This window comes from Aedes albopictus, chromosome 3, assembly GCF_035046485.1.
Source record: "Aedes albopictus strain Foshan chromosome 3, AalbF5, whole genome shotgun sequence".
NCBI lineage: Eukaryota > Metazoa > Arthropoda > Insecta > Diptera > Culicidae > Aedes > Aedes albopictus.
The window spans coordinates 205,406,767-205,424,703 of record NC_085138.1 but is presented as its reverse complement, the minus strand read 5'-3'; the positions used below and the strand labels follow the sequence as shown (position 1 = coordinate 205,424,703).

General features: G+C 40.4%; 1 protein-coding gene and 1 long non-coding RNA gene across 2 annotated transcripts in view; one reads left to right on the top strand and one right to left on the bottom strand.

Annotated features, from left to right (window-relative positions):
- LOC134291205 (uncharacterized) overlaps window positions 1–15,630 on the bottom strand; it is a 73,526-nt gene extending 57,896 nt beyond the window's left edge. The window contains exon 1 of the mRNA XM_062858678.1: window positions 15,518–15,630. The gene's annotated coding sequence lies outside the window, so the exon portion shown is untranslated. The remainder of the gene's footprint in view (window positions 1–15,517) is intronic.
- A 163-nt stretch (window positions 15,631–15,793) lies between these two features.
- LOC115261194 (uncharacterized) lies at window positions 15,794–17,642 on the top strand. The gene is made up of 3 exons (XR_009998971.1): window positions 15,794–16,057; window positions 16,112–16,374; window positions 16,443–17,642. It is a non-coding gene; the product is annotated as an uncharacterized LOC115261194 (long non-coding RNA).
- Window positions 17,643–17,937: the final 295 nt, after the last annotated feature.

Here is a 17,937-nt window from a genome sequence, read left to right as displayed (position 1 = left end):
GTGAATTTTCTGACCGTGTGAAGTCAATAATCATATCACATTTTGTTATAATTTTGATATGATTATAACAAAACAGGTTATTATCTTGATTAGACCAGAGTACTTTTTGTTACAAATTTAGTTACTTTAACCCTTCAGCGCGCGCGCTGTTGTAAAAAGTACAACACTATCAAAAAACCTCGCATTTCATATACAGCGCGAGCGCGGTGCAGTTTTGGTTGCTTGATGGCGCGCGTCCTGGAAGGTTAACATCATCCTGCATCTTGTTTATTGAAAAATATTGTAACATCATATCACAATATGATATAAACTTGATATAATTTTCTAGTCGCTATAGCTAATATTCATATCCAGGGTACGAAAAACGGATCACGCCGAAAAACAAACGCTTTGTCCTAAGCGGTGCATGTCGGTAACAAAGGCGCTCCGCAACAAACGCATGTCAGGCGATGAGAGTAATAAAACAAACATCGCTTGCCGTGCGTGTGCTGATATTTCGGATTTTCTGCTGAAATTTTCGACCCACATTATCAAATTCATAAACATTTGGACGAAATAGGACTCTTGCAAACCTCAGAGTCTAGTTTCAGTTGTAAAACAATGCGTAAATCATGATGTGAATAGAACGAGACAAATATTCCTACCGTTTTTGTTGTGAACAAACTTGGGAGCGATTTTGTCATTATCTGCTAACGAAAAAACAAAGCGTTGTTGCCGTGCCTTCATTGTTGCCCATTTTTCGCTTGCGTTGGCATATTTTGCGTACACTGTTCATATCACATTCTGTTATAATTTTGATCTGATTGAAACAAAATAGGTTATTATCTTGATAAGACCAGTGTGGTTTTAGTTACAATTTTAGTTATTTTAACATCATCCTGCATCTAGTTTATAACACAATAAGTTATTGAAAAATGTTATAACATCATAACACAATATGATATAATCTTGATATAATTTTCTGGTCGGGTGTCTACTATGTTTGTTCGCATGCAGCTCTGTAGAAAAATGCCCCGCAAAATGAAATTTCAAACTTTCTCGTTTTCGGTGCGTTCCCGCTCGATTTTCTCAATTATTTTTTCGCACGAACACGTTGGAGCCCAGGCGGAATGCAACAGTGAAAGAATCATGTCGATCTGTTGACCCGTTCCCGAGCCTATTCGTGACATACAAACACCATTCCATTTTTATTTATATAGATATAGATAGATAGACTAGCTGTCCCGGCAAACGTCGTACTGCCTGCCTACTGTGTTTTTTTACAGCCAGTTTCATAGAAAAGCCCCCTCAGAATGGAATTTTAGATTTTCCCATTTTTATTGCCTTCCCGGTCATTTTTCCCAATTATTTTTTCGCACGAACACGTCGGAGCCTTGTACGAATGCAACAGTGAAAGAATTTTTTTTTAATTCGTTGACCCGTTTCCAAGCCTATTCGTGACATACAAACACCATTCCATTTTTATTTATATAGATTTGTAAATAATTTATTTAGTATAAACGATATATCGGGTATACCCTGTTGGTATTGCCATTTATCAAATGCAAATGAAAGATTCAAAAACTGTTCAAAGAACACTATTTTAGTGTCAGAGACGAACCAGCCAAGGGCTGAAAGTCTCTCTAATAAAGATAAATCAATCAATCAAATATTTTAGTGTAAAATTTGAAAAAGAAATCAAATATTATTCACTACGGGCCATAATTTCTCGTCATTTGTACCGCACAAAACATCCTCGCGGGCCGTAGGTACTATGGGCAGCCCTGTCTTACCCGACGTCTCCACTAGACAGAAATGTCTTGCCATTTTGCTGGACAGATGTGTCATGACAGAAATGTTCTCTCGCTGTTTGCATGGAAAGCAACAGTGTTGATCATTTCTGTTACGTTTTCTCTTTCTGGCAGCAAAATGGCAAGACATTTCTGTCTAGTGGAGACGTAGGGTTAGGGTATTAACTGCTATTTTTTCAATTCTGAGCCAAATCGAACTCGTCAAACCGACGTGCTGAATGAGAGACTGGAGGCCATTTATTTTTTTTTATGAGTTTTCAGTTGGAGCTGCGTGACAGCTTGTTTGTCAAGGCTGAAACCGTTATTCAAATTTCATCTCTACAAAGACCAATGTTTAGACGGAATAGGCTATGTTGCCCAATTTAACACTAGTTTTTACATTGTGCCTCAGTAGTTTTAATCAAAATTTTGCATTTTCACTCCCATAGATGTATTAGTCACGTCCGCCCTCAGTCATGTGAAATCTATGAAGCTATCAGAATAAATCTTAACCCGCGGAACCTGAAGCCCCTGTTTAGGTCCTTGCTATTACTTCTTGGAAATAACATAACACAAAATGCTGTCTTTGTTGACAAGCTATCTCCAAGAAATATTACGGTCAAATACCAATTGAAGGCAACAACCGTTACTGCGATAACACCCATGTTGGTAGCCACCTACAGCTCTGGTGCCATCCCCAATGATAGACACTAGTTTTGAACATGTCATGGGCTTCCAATGATACGAGTGTAGTAGGCCGTGATGTGTTTAGTAAGTTAAATGTCAGAATAAAGAATGTCCAAGTCGAAACCGAACGCATTCCAATCACTCTCCCTACAATTCAGAAGTGGGATGAACCAGAGTTTGGACTAAGGAAGCTAAATTAAAGTTATTTGTCACGCAACGGTGAAGAAGTTTTTACAATATTGGAAGACCTTGACTTGCAGAAGAATCAATTGAGAACACGAAGATGGAGAAGAAAACTCTGCGAAGGAAGTTACGGAATGGGCCAAGTGAATCATTCAAGTTGTGATCATCAATGGAGAAGCATGGGTACTGGCAACGCTGTTCAGGGGAAAGCCGCATTACAATTCGGAGTCTAAGTCACCGAGTTGGAGTTCAAAGGAAAATGACGTTGGAATTGAGAATCACATCGAGGACGATGTGTTCTGTCAGAATGGCCGAGCTGTAGTAGGCCGTGATGTGTTTAGTAAGTTAAATGTCAGAATAAAGAATGTCCAAGTCGAAACCGAACGCATTTCAATCACTCTCCCTACACGAGATACAAAAACAGCTAACTATTAAAACAGAGCCAAACCGTTCATTTGTCCTATCGGTCCTACCTAGATATACCTACCTATACCTACCTATAGTCATTTTCTCCCCCGTAACCTAGAAATGTCAGTCTAGTTATACACAAGTTACGTCCTTCAGCTTAGAAACAATCAGTTTTTGTCCAAAATGTCACGTCGAACGCATTTACGTCAATAAAGTGTTAAAGTATGGTCCACTGCACGAACTTGGGCCGGCCCGCCCACTCCCAAAGATAATTTGGCGTTTGAGCGGTGTCGTCACCGCTCAAAAGTCAAACCATGTGTGAGAACAAGCAGGCCAGTATAAACTCGTGCAGTAATCCATTGTTCGCACGTTAGCTTCGAATCTATCAGCACTATTAAGTGCTGCAACTTTCCTTTCTACTATTCGGTTGATTTCACTAAGTTTAGAGTATATTACTGGATATCATTGTAATATTTAAAAGAAGCAAATCTGTTTTGATAAAATTACTAATTTAAATATATTTAATTATTGTATATTACTCAAATTATAGTAAATTTAGTAGTTAATCAAAATCAAAATGTGGGAAAGAAAGCCAAAACAGCATTTTCAAGTCTACTGGCAAAAAAAGGTTTCAAAACCTGTCACAAAACCTATAAACTTTCTACTAGGATATGTAACGATCTTCAAAACATTCTCAAATCCAACCGACTTGGAACTATTGCTTCGGTATAGAATCTATTGAGCCCCGGCGGTCCCTCTGTGTTTATCGAGCATGTCTGATGAATATGCCAAACAGGGCGCAAAATTTTAGAGCAGACAAGTTGAAGTTCACCGTGCGGCAATTTTCATTCACTTGCCTGCATATTCATATTCAAATGCTCGATACTCGTTTGTCAACTGAATGAAAGTCAATGAATATTTGTAAGCATCTTACAAAGTGTTAAATTGCTGATAAAATATTAATGTTTCGATTACATTTAACGGTGCTTTACATAGATCTTTTCCCATTTGATTGTTGTGGAGTGTTTTTGGAAGGAATCGTAGCCATAAACGTAGGTAAACATGAAGATGATTCCCGGTTAGCTTCATAAATATTCAATGACTACAAATTGACTGATTGTGCGAAGAGGGAGAGCGAAAATAAATTTGTTTGTTTTGAATATTCAGTGCAGAATCATTCAAATTCGCATTGTTTTCAATCAATGACTATGAACATTTTGCACCCTGATGCAAAAACATATTGTTAGCCACAACAGCCCCTTGTATCAACTACCCCTATGGAAATCTAACGCGAATGAACAACGAGACAGAATAGGTAGGAAAACAATAACAAATGACATGCAGAAAACCGACCGATGACTGGAAGAATAGACGGTGATATTGTATTTTTCAGTTGAACAGAAGATTGATTAAAGTTTCATTGTAATTGAAGTGAAGGTGCAGTGAAATTGTTATTCTAAGATAAAACTTATGCTATATTAAAACTTATAAAACTACTTACAGACTAAGGACTAGAATTAGGACTAAAAGTTTCAGTTCTGTTGTGTGCAGATTGACTAGTACGGAGACTGAATTGTAGGTACGACTGAATTTGTAAACAAACCTATCCTAAAATATAAACTATTTTTTGTAGCTTTAAGCTGATCACACTGCAAGTACGGTGGATTGATTTTGCTGGAAGAACTCCGATTGAATCTGTTGCAACAGTTTCTTAAAGAATTCATCCGGATCGAAATGGATCTTCAGGACAACGTTCGACAGACCCGGTCACGGACGAGGGCTATACAGCAGGAGAATGCGAACGTAGCACCGACCGATAGCGATAAGGTGTCGATTTCGTCGTCGAATGATTCGTCTATCCCTACCATGGGAAATGGTGACGGAGGTGAGTTGCGCGAATGCGGCGGTTGTGAATTACCCAACAACGCTGAGCGGTATATGGTACGGTGTCAGAATTGCAATTTCTGGTACCATTTTTGCTGCGCGAATGTTGACACGACCACTGTGCGTTCAACCACTTTCGTATGTACGAAATGCACTTCTGGGGGGGCTTCAAATGTACTCGAACCAACCCCAAGTGTAATTAGTGCGATTAGTGGTTTGTCAAGTTCGTCGAGTGCACGTAGGGCAAGAGTGGAACGCGAATTGCAGCGGCTTGAGGAAGAAAATAAGCTTTTGGAAGATCTGAGTCGCGAGAAGGCCGAGAAGGAACGGGCGCTATACGAGCGAGAGCTGCAGGAAAAGCTGGAACGAGAAAGGCAGTACATCGCGCGGAAGCATGAATTGCTGAACCAGCATGACGGCGACGAAGATAGAAGTATGCGTAGTATGCGGAGCAGCCAGAGGAGTAAGAAACGCACTGAAGAATGGGTGAAGCAGGCCAAGGTAACCGAGAGTTCCGGTATGGTGGTCGTTGTACAGACACCAAAACCGACGTCTGCGATTGCTGATCATTAGGGTGGCGCAAGTTCTGGTCGTCCGCAGGTGGTACATTCTTCGTCAACGCCATTGAAGTCTACGGCAGCAGTAGTTCCCCCCGTTATCGCCGACAACAGAGTAGGAGTGGGATTTGAGGTGAAATCGATCCCGCGAACTCTGGGAAGCATCACTATCGGAGACGAGTCCGAGGAATCTCTCGAAGGTGCAGTCGGAGCAGACGAAGACGAACGCGACGAATTACCACTGGTGAATCTTCAGCCATATGAGGATCTGTTGAAGGTTGAAGAAGTGGTGCCAGTCGGCGCGAACACTGGCGCAATTCCGAAGATTAACCGTTTCGGTACTCATTACAAGCGCTGGAGTGTTGAAACCGGGGAGCTACGGAAACAAAATGCACTACAGTTGCAGCGACAGTCGGAAGCGGAACGTCGGGCCATTCAGGACCTGCAGGAGAAGCACCGAGTGGATATCGACACCAGGCGTAGGAGGGAAGTCGATCTCGTGAATCGAATAACCAGCCTGCAACTGCAGCACGACGCTGAGCTGAAACTGGTTCGTGGCTCGGAAGCGAATTTGCGAAAGCTGCAGGATCGCGAACGGGCAGATCTGAAATCGACGATTGGGACCCTAGAAAAGCAACTCATCGAGGAGAAGGAACGGATGCGCGCTTCGGAGGTAGATTTGCGCAATCAACTTGTTCAGCGGCAGCGCGAATGCGAAGCACTTCGACTTCAAGTGGCAGAACTGGAGAGCGAATCACAGTGCCTTCGTGAAATGGAGCAGCAGTTGCAGTCACAAATTACAGCGAGTCGCCAGCGTGAACATGAAGCCATTCGTGTACGGAATGAAGCGGAGAAGCAGTACTGGGACCTGCACGAGGAGGTTCAACAGATCATCAATCGAAACGAGGATCAGTCTGCTGATGGTGCTTGTTCACCTCCATTACCTCCTCCTCCAGCGTCGTGGTTTGAACCCGTGAACACTGCTAGCGTCAACCACTGCGATATAAATCCTCCGTTTCTTCTTTCTACACCCCCTCCAATTCTTTCTTCTGTGAACACATTTGCTAGCGTGCCCAGGATCCAGCCTCAACTGCTTTCTCAAGCTGTAGTTCCGGCTTACTTGGGGGATCAGCTCGGGCCGTCTCCCCAACAAATCGCTGCAAGACAGGTGGTCACGAAGGAACTTCCCATTTTTTCCGGGAATCCGATAGACTGGCCACTGTTCATAAGCAGCTATCAACACTCGACGGAAACTTGCGGATACACGAACTCCGAAAACCTTCTGCGTTTGCAACGTTGCCTGAGAGGTAGTGCTAAAGATTCCGTCAGCAGTTTTTTACTACATCCGTCTACAGTTCCACAAGTTCTGTCCACTCTGCAACTGTTATACGGTCGTCCGGAGCAAATAGTTAGCAATATGATTGCCAACACCACCTCCTAAAGCGGATAAATTGGAGACGCTCGTAAGTTTTGGATTGGTGGTACAAAATCTTTGCGGGCACCTTAAAGCAGTCGGATTACAAAGGTACCTTACCAGCCCAATATTGCTCCAAGAGCTGGTCGATAAGCTACCGACAACAGTCAAGTTCAACTGGGCGCTTTATCAGGAACAAGTACCGGTTGTAGATTTGAATGTATTTAGTGAGTATATGGCGAAAGTTACTTCAGCTGCAAGTGGGATTACACAACTTGCTAATATTCCAGAGATTAGTTTGAAAGATGAGCGAACTAGACCAAAGGATAGATCCGTTGTAAATACGCATGTATCTTCGGAACGAGTAGAAACGAATTGTTGAGAAGATGGAGAGAAATCGGAAATCGATGGACGGGTGCAAAAAGGCAGAGAATATCAGAGCAGTGCTAAATGCTCAATGTGCAATGCAGACAGCCATCAAATCAGCACCCGGATAAAAACTAACCATAGAGTGTTTGGTGAAAACCATTTCTGCACCATACAGTGTACCAGCTACAATAAAGTGTATTGTAATGAAATGGTTCGCTATACTATACATTTACATTGGATTTTTATGTAGCAATATATCATACTATTTTTCTTACGTTTGAACCATTTACTTTTCCAAAACATTATTTGTCCGTGAATTTTTAATTATTATTCGTTTAAGATTTTTTCCGTGCTTTGTTTTGTTAATGTTTGTGACTTTTTTGCTGCAAAGGAAAGGAAAGAGAAAAAAGTGAATAAGTTGAAACATCAATTTTGAGTCAATAATCAAGGATGCTTTCGATCACCTGGCAATCATTTGACTCATTTATCCATAACTCAGTTCAGAAGCATAATATTGAAATGAGATGTTCGACAAACTTGTAGATAAGTGGTTTTCCTACAATTATCACCAAGGACACCATATCCTAAATCTCATATATGCGGCGTGAGAGAGCTAGTACCACCTACTCATACTAAACGATCAAAAAACACTTTTACGCCGTAAATATAAAAGTTAGAATATGGCGTCCTTGGTGATAATTGTAGGAAAACACTTATCTACAAGTTTGACGAACATCTCATTTCAATATTAGGCTTCTGAACTGAGTTATAGACAAATGAGTCAAATGATTGCCAGATGATCGAAAACATCCTTGTCAATAACATGTTTAAATCAGTGATAAACCAGATGTCCTAAGAACTGCAGGTCCAAGCAGGGGTCCAAGAGATATGGCGGGCTAGGTGTGTAGAGTGCGATGAGAGAAATACGAATGTAGGCCAACTCGGAAAGATGCAGGTCAGATTACCGTAAATCAGTGGATGAGTTCAACACTATTCTTTCGGTATTTGCTTTTAGGGGAGTTTTCTCCTCTTCTCTCATGTGAACTTGCCTTCGACTACAATCGAATCAAATGCGATTGACAAACTTTATCTTTGACGTAGAGCCATCTTTAACATATGAACTGGACTGTACATTGAAATGACTTCTAATATAGGTTCGTCTGCGGGTTCGCTTTTTAACCTAACTTATATTTGAATAGAACTTGACAGTTTTCTTATGAGTTGTTAAGTATTTCAAACTTTAGTCAAACTGGAGCCTCAATATTGCAATAACGATGAAGCACGCTGTAATGATGCTTATGTACCTCGTCACCCACTTCATGCAACTACATTAGTGGTCTAATAACACTTAGCGCGCTCGGCATAGTTCCATCATGCCGCTTAAAGTGTTGCCACAAATAGGGTGCCTGTACCAGTTATCGCACTACCTAAGAAAAACTATTTCTACAAAAATAAGAAGAAGATCGACGAATGTAAACAATAAGTCAAATGATAGATTAGTTTTCATACTTTACAGGAAAAATATAAAACCGGAGCCAAAACTACTTTTAATATTTATTACGGCGTGTGCCAATGATAGGAACCCTGTACCAGTTATGGACACATTTGTTAATTTGGGTTCCACTTCGCACTATTTACATGCATTCCTTATGGGATTTGCCATAACTGGTACACTATGGCGAAATAGGGTGCAAGGAGGCCGAAAAGTTAAGGAAAATGATTTATTTCTACCATAATTGGAGCAAATTGTGAATTTTGAATGATTGCAATCATGTTTTGTGATCGTGATCTGTTGTTCACGAAATTTTTCTTGATGATTTGTATCTTTAAAGGTTGAAAATCAACTATGGCGAATCTGAGGTACTATAGCCATAACTGGTACACTGAGCCTAATGCTTAGTTCGCAAAACCCGGTTATCTGGCTGGTGGGGCATGGGAGCCTAAGCTTCAACTGTTAATGCAATCAGAGACTACTCAGACTTAGACGTGGGCGATCCTATATATGAAGGGTTATCCAAAACGCTGTGGAAAATTCCCAAAGCGCATAATAATCCAACATAACAAAAGAAAACCATTCCAAAACCATTTGATTAAATGTATAACCAGTAGTGAAATTACAATTAAAAACAATTTATTTACGGTACATTTTATTGTTCGAAACCATTCATGTACCATACAATGTACGGAATATTTAAACCCACGTATCAGAATTTAGAACAATTCATTAACAATAAAATGTATGGTTTTGCAAAAATATATATATGGAGAAAAATATTTTTTTATATTGTTACGATACTTAACAACCTGTATAATATATTGTAAAAATCTCATTTACAATTCACGGTATGGTTTTTTACATTACATCTTATTGTTTTTGTATTTTTATTTTTACAGTGGTGTCTATTGTAAAAATATGGTTCTAAATAGTACTGTTACAATACAACGTTCGGTTTTTCTACTGTATTTTTTATTCGGGCAGCTGCACGTCATTCAATGAACTTGATTTGGATGGCAGGTGGGAAGTAGTAAAGATGAACAAACTTTGTGCTCGCTGTCTCGTATCACACGCACGGTGGCCTTGTAAAGGACAGGTATGCGGAATCAATGGTTGTCCAAAGCGGCATCACCGTATGTTGCACTATATTCCGACAGCGACTGTTGATTACCAAAGTGATAGTTACAGTTCATCATAGACTTTTGGGTTTAATATGGTGCTTACAAAATGGGCTGTGTTGGACCTATTGAGTTTTGTGACGCTGAACCGGAAGTTAGGGCGACACGGGGGGGAGAATGTTAGCCACAACAGCCCCTTGTATCAACTACCCCTATGGAAATCTAACGCGAATGAACAACGAGACAGAATAGGTAGGAAAACAATAACAAATGACATGCAGAAAACCGACCGATGACTGGAAGAATAGACGGTGATATTGTATTTTTCAGTTGAACAGAAGATTGATTAAAGTTTCATTGTAATTGAAGTGAAGGTGCAGTGAAATTGTTATTCTAAGATAAAACTTATGCTATATTAAAACTTATAAAACTACTTACAGACTAAGGACTAGAATTAGGACTAAAAGTTTCAGTTCTGTTGTGTGCAGATTGACTAGTACGGAGACTGAATTGTAGGTACGACTGAATTTGTAAACAAACCTATCCTAAAATATAAACTATTTTTTGTAGCTTTAAGCTGATCACACTGCAAGTACGGTGGATTGATTTTGCTGGAAGAACTCCGATTGAATCTGTCGCAACACATATGATCAGCCATACTCCATCTGCAGCAGCCGGTTCGTGATGAACCGTTGGAGGCGCATTAAAGTGTTAAAAAGGTGATATGATTAACTAAAGAATACTATATTACAATAACCTTCACTTTAATATCGTCAAACCCTGCGAACTTGACCAGGGAGTCACTGGAGGCCATCTATTTCCCCATTTACATATTTGGAGGATTTGGACTATGAAAATCCCACATAAACCTTCAACTCATTTGCGCCAGCTCAGTTTTTAATCGATTGAGCTGAATATTTCGCAGATTGTTCTTCTCATCCAAAGACACGGTTCTAGAGGTTGTCCCGTGAGATTTCTCGACATTTTTATATTTAGTAGTTCAATACAAGAGTTGGTCAGCGTTAAGTCAGACCGGACCATCTGTTTTTCAATGATTTCGAGAAAATGTCCTGCAAGCACTTTAAATTTGATATCTCTGGCATTATTTTCAGAAATACTATTATTCTTTTATGTAATGACACATCTGCATCAGAATAACGTCGAAAAGTTCAGGTTATCCTCAGCTTATCTTTACCTGCCCGAAAAATCGCGTAGTCCACTCTGATTGAACGCTGACCAGTTGTAATATCATTGTTTCTGTATAGGGCACTGCATTGTTTTGATTTTGTATGGGATTTTGACGTTTCTTGGCCTTGTTGTTTACAAAATTTCTGTAAGAGTGAAAGAGAAGGAGATACTTTGATGCAGTGCCCTATAGGGCAGTGCATGAAATTATCTCCTTCTCTTTCACTGTTACAGACATTTTGTAAACAACAAGGCCACGAAACGTCAAAATCCCATACAAAATCAAAACAGTGCAGTGCCCTATAGTCCATTTTACGAGCCGATTTTATGAATGAATTTTGACAGGAGGTAGCGTCCAATAACCCGTGAAAACCAATATCATCATCAAGGATGGAAATCTAGTGATCATGATAGGATCTCGAATGTGTCGTGGTTGAAGCGCATCGCGCGATCATAGCAACAACGATAGAACGTTGTCGTCAAGCATTATAACAAACCACGCTCCGCGAAAATTGAATCGCGAGGCATGTGCGGCCATGATGCGATCGTTATCATGAAGTCGAAATGATAAATACCGAAAATCATTCACTTTTTGTGCATTCATGTTGCTCTTATATCAAGATATGCCAATGAATGCATTGTTTTCAATCATGAATTCCGTTTATTGGTCTATTAGTGGTTTTAACCGTGATGAAGAAAATTTATCGCGACTTGTAACATGATCCGATAACGTGTGATCCCATGATAAAGCGTGCATCAGATGCTTTGATTGCCTGTGATCCCTTGATACAAGCACGGGGCGAGGGTGTCGGCATTATGCTACTGCAAGAGCAAAGGCAATCTTGGATTGTTCGTATCCTGTATCATTTGTCACTAGAAGTGATTTTCTTCCATCCATGATCATCATCAACATTGGTGTCACTTCGTAAAATGGCTCATTCTAAGTGTTGTTTATGTTTAAGCTATAGTCTATTTTACGAAACGACAACAGTGATGATATTGATATTAACACTCACGGGCTTGGGCGCAACCTCCTGTCAAATTTTCATTCATGAAATGAGCAATCAGCTGATCCGAAACGTCTCGTAAAATGGCTCATAGTCCATTTTACGAGCCGATTTTATGAATAAATGTTGACAGGAGGTAGCGTACAATAACCCGTGAAAATCAATATCATCATCAACATTGTTGTCACTTCGTAAAATGGCTCATTGAAACACTTGATTAAAACTTTTAAAAAATGTGTTTTTTTATCGTATTTTACGCACTTTTTATACCCTAATCTATCCAGCAAAGTATGGGCAAGTTAAATTTCAAATGTTACACTGTTGAAAATGCTTTGACATCCATGTGCACAACAGAACATGTGCTCGATGAACAAATTGAGATTTGAAATTATGAAAAGAAATCCACGTACTCCGGTGAGACTCGAACTCACGACTCCCAATTCGCTAGACGGGTGCTTCTATTCCTTCAAGCTACGGAGTCACTCGACTATCTCCGTCGCCAGCAGGCCTAGAACTGAACTCGATTCCACAATCGCACATGGTTATCTTCTTTTTCACAATCCAAACCCCCTTCGGATGTGATTAGATGAACATCTAACACATTGTCTGTTGTGCACATGTATGTCAAAGCGGGAGAGGAAGTTATTTTTAATTGTCGAGAGCTTCGGGCACTGCCTTCCAATCACTTATTGGTATGGCAATTAGTGTGCAGTCGGACTCTCGACGGGTCGGTCCTCGGCCGACCGAATACGGTAAGGGTGACCGTAGCACCTTACAAATGTCAATTTCTTGATTTTGCTTTGGCTGACCAAGCCATGTGGGAAATTACACTGTTGAAAATGCTTTGACATCCATGTGCACAACAGAACATGTGCTCGATGAACAAATTGAGATTTGAAATTATGAAAAGAAATCCACGTACTCCGGTGAGACTCGAACTCACGACTCCCAATTCGCTAGACGGGCGCTTCTATTCCTTCAAGCTACGGAGTCACTCGACTATCTCCGTCGCCAGCAGGCCTAGAACTGAACTCGATTCCACAATCGCACATGGTTATCTTCTTTTTCACAATCCAAACCCCCTTCGGATGTGATTAGATGAACATCTAACACATTGTCTGTTGTGCACATGTATGTCAAAGCGGGAGAGGAAGTTATTTTTAATTGTCGAGAGCTTCGGGCACTGCCTTCCAATCACTTATTGGTATGGCAATTAGTGTGCAGTCGGACTCTCGACGGGTCGGTCCTCGGCCGACCGAATACGGTAAGGGTGACCGTAGCACCTTACAAATGTCAATTTCTTGATTTTGCTTTGGCTGACCAAGCCATGTGGGAAATTACACTGTTGAAAATGCTTTGACATCCATGTGCACAACAGAACATGTGCTCGATGAACAAATTGAGATTTGAAATTATGAAAAGAAATCCACGTACTCCGGTGAGACTCGAACTCACGACTCCCAATTCGCTAGACGGGCGCTTCTATTCCTTCAAGCTACGGAGTCACTCGACTATCTCCGTCGCCAGCAGGCCTAGAACTGAACTCGATTCCACAATCGCACATGGTTATCTTCTTTTTCACAATCCAAACCCCCTTCGGATGTGATTAGATGAACATCTAACACATTGTCTGTTGTGCACATGGATGTCAAAGCATTTTCAACAGTGTAATTTCCCACATGGCTTGGTCAGCCAAAGCAAAATCAAGAAATTGACATTTGTAAGGTGCTACGGTCACCCTTACCGTATTCGGTCGGCCGAGGACCGACCCGTCGAGAGTCCGACTGCACACTAATTGCCATACCAATAAGTGATTGGAAGGCAGTGCCCGAAGCTCTCGACAATTAAAAATAACTTCCTCTCCCGCTTTGACATACATGTGCACAACAGACAATGTGTTAGATGTTCATCTAATCACATCCGAAGGGGGTTTGGATTGTGAAAAAGAAGATAACCATGTGCGATTGTGGAATCGAGTTCAGTTCTAGGCCTGCTGGCGACGGAGATAGTCGAGTGACTCCGTAGCTTGAAGGAATAGAAGCGCCCGTCTAGCGAATTGGGAGTCGTGAGTTCGAGTCTCACCGGAGTACGTGGATTTCTTTTCATAATTTCAAATCTCAATTTGTTCATCGAGCACATGTTCTGTTGTGCACATGGATGTCAAAGCATTTTCAACAGTGTAATTTCCCACATGGCTTGGTCAGCCAAAGCAAAATCAAGAAATTGACATTTTCAAATGTTGTTTTGGAACACCATACGCTACACAAGACGCTACATCTTCTGCAAACGTCTCTTTTTGATGTTACATAGGTATTGAACCTCTGATTAGCGCAGTTACGCAATCAAAATAAAACAGGTATTCGTTTTGTTATGATATTGAACAACTCATTCAAAACATAAATTAGCTATTATTTCACTTTCTATAAAAGCATCACAACCACCTATGACCTAATTGAAATTCAGACTAAGTAAATATTAGAGGAAGATAATACATATCAATCATAATTACAAGTAGGCATGAATAAACATTTTCTTCTGGATGCAGTCATGTGTCCTTGATAATTAACCTGACTCTTGATTTTAACACTACCTACACCAAAATAACAACACAGAAACTTCAGCAGCGCTGTATTAGCACACATTTCTTATTCAAACAGCTCCACGGATATTTTTAACATCGCGAAGCGTATTGTAATTCAAGCTTTCCCCGTCTAATATTGCAACACGCATTGCATTAACATTGTTTGATATAGTAGTGCTGTTTCAAGACCACACCAAACAATGGCACAAGATCAAGTGAATGTTCACGATGCGAAAACAAAGTGCAATCTTTCAAAACATGCCTTAATAAAAAAAATACCTGCGTATTTTTATCCTTCCTGTATTTAAAAATAAAATAAGAATATTGTAAACATAAATCGGTACCGTTCAAGAACACAATTTTCCCATCCAAGCAAGCCAATGCGACAACCAAACTGATGAATTTGGTTTTTCTATAGTAAGCTTTGAATTAAATACGCTACTGTATATTTAATTACCCTGCTGTACCGTTTACTACCACTATATGGCTTAAAAAAAGAAAAACTAAATAATAGCGCAACACAAGTTCACTTCTTTCGCTGCACTCGTTACCGTGGTGATACACTTATGTACTTATAAAACGGAATGAAAAAAAACTTGCATCCAACAGTCACCATTTTGATGGAATCCGCTGTCCATTTTTAGTTATACCATAAAAATAATTACGTCAACGTGTGCTAGCCCATCGAAGATCACTAGATTTCGCGGTATCGCTTTTCTTAGCAGGCGGGAGCCTACTGAGGGTTAGTTTTGAGAATTACTGCCAAGTAAGGCAATCGCGGAAAACGCAGCAATCCGTTCACTTTAGTTGACACAGTTTTGGCTAGAGGTTTAACAATTTTCACTTAGTAATTAACATACCACGAAATGAGCACAATCAGTCGATTCACAACTCAATCCACACCGTACGAAGGTCGAAATAAAACTGAAGGCAAAATGTGGCAGTAAAGGAAAGCCAGACAAAACAAAACACGCAAAACCGACTTAAGTCGATATGTCGGTAAAGTAGGGTACACGGAACCAGAAATCAACCCAAACATAGGTTCTTTTCACTCATATCGGCTCTTCCGTGCGAGAACCCAAATTTGGCAAAACCGCGTTAAAGCTCTGAGTGGGTAAATATACACGCTAAGGTCAGTTTACCCATAAGTAGGTAGTTGATTTACCTATATTTGGGTTTTGCATGCGTTACTCATATTATGGGTAAAAATTACCAAGAAAAATTGGTAAACTTTACTCAGATTATGAACAAAGTCAGTTTACTCAAATATGGGTAATGTATAGTTTACTCATATTTGGATAAAAATTATAAAACCGAATACGAAAACGTCGAACAAACAAAAGCGCGACTAAATTTTATATTTTTTGCGGAAAAAATCACGGTAAAGACGGTTCTGGAAGGTAAGATGAACAATTTAGTTAATAGTGGTCAAATTAATAATGCATTTATCATAGTTATTTATTTTGTTCAGTAAAGGCAAAGTTTTTGTTGACAGCCTCGGTCCGGCGAACTTCTGCCAGCGCTATCGATATTCCCGGTGGCCATCCCGGTGGTGGTAACACCGCCAAATCCCGACAAAAATTAGGAACATGGGGTCTTCCACAGCACGATAAACGAACTATCGAAGGAATACTTCCGTAACGAAATCCTGCAGAGAGGATAGTGTCAAACATCGCTACGAACAATAAGTGCTATTTGAGAAACTTCCGGTTATAATGTAATGATGTGATTATTGGATTTAATGATGATTATTTTGTCGAATAAAACCGAACATTTATATTGCAGCTGTGTGTATAGGCGATTCGTCGAACGGCCTGGGACGCTGCCTGAAACCAATCAACCCGTTGTTTTTCGGCGATGGCACCATCATCGGAACAAGCTGCGATACTCTGCGAATCACCGCATATTTAATGTCCGGCGAGAAGAATATGAACTACCTCTGCTGCTTGGAAGCCTGCCCATCTCCGAAAGCGAAAGGAACCCTTCGTGTCGCGCAGGATTCTTATGCCAAAGACACCCGACAACGTCGTTTTCCAACGCACCGGCATCTAACACAATGTAACCAGGGCGGAGCATCATCCGGAACATCAACGGATTTCTTCCGAGGAACACTGTCTGTATGGAAGTTCTGTACAACTTTTCGATTGTGTATCTATTCCGCCGCTGTTTTTCTTGAGGCATCCAGGATACAGAAACGACCACATTTCAGGAACGCTTCTGCGCAGAGTTTTTGTATGTTATTCGATTAACGATCGAGGAAGTTAATTCTCTATCGTCACAATAGATCTATCAACTGGTCGCAGTGACTTAGATACCCAACAAGGAATAAAAAAAAATAATTCTCTATCGACGCCAAGCAAACAAACCATGAATGTGGATGATTGATGTTCCGGACATAATGGGAAGTTTTAAGTTTTCGTTGGATGCTGTGTACTCAGCTTCTTTGACATCACCGGAGCAAAATAAATTGTGTGATATGTGTCTTTATTAAATATGTTGTTTGTTTTTTTAGAATGCCATTTTAAATATTTGTGAGGATCTCGGTGAGGATTCCCAACAAATTTCGCCTGAAGGAACAGCAAAAAATTACTCATATTTGGGTACTTTCATTTACCCATAATTCAGCAAATGTCACTTACTCAAATATGGGTAAAGCCCCATTACCCATAAAATGAGGTTGTGCACTTTTCGGCGATTATGGGTAAACTTTACTCATATTTGGGTAAACTGACCTTAGCGTGTAGGGTTTCCGTTTGATCCCGGCAGAAAATTGCAACCCATCGCAAAGTTCTTTCTTCCTAGCGTTGACTTTCGAAGTACCCTAGTGGGTTGAAATAAACCCACTTTTAGGTAAACGGCAAAAAACCCAAATTTGGCTTCTCGCACGGACATTATCGGCTATTATTATGCCTCTTAAGCACAGATAACAGATGTTTATGCTAGTACAAATTTTTCGCAGAATCCTGTGTAAATGTTCAAAACGATATACGTTATAGACACTATAGATTCCATAGACTCGCGGAGACATGGTTAGCAATACGATTTTCAGTTCGTTTGGCTACAGTTGTCTACGTCTCCGCGAGTCTATGGAATCTATAGTGTCTATAGTACAGCGCTCGTTGCAAACCCGCTCATTGCAACGCTTTTTGGTTGCAAGTCCGCTAATTGCAAAATTTGACACGTGTTTGCAATGAATTAACTACATCGGCTTTTTTCCTACTCTCCGCATCGACCAATGTGGCGCTAGCTTCTATGCGCGAAAAATCGCTAAAAGTAAATC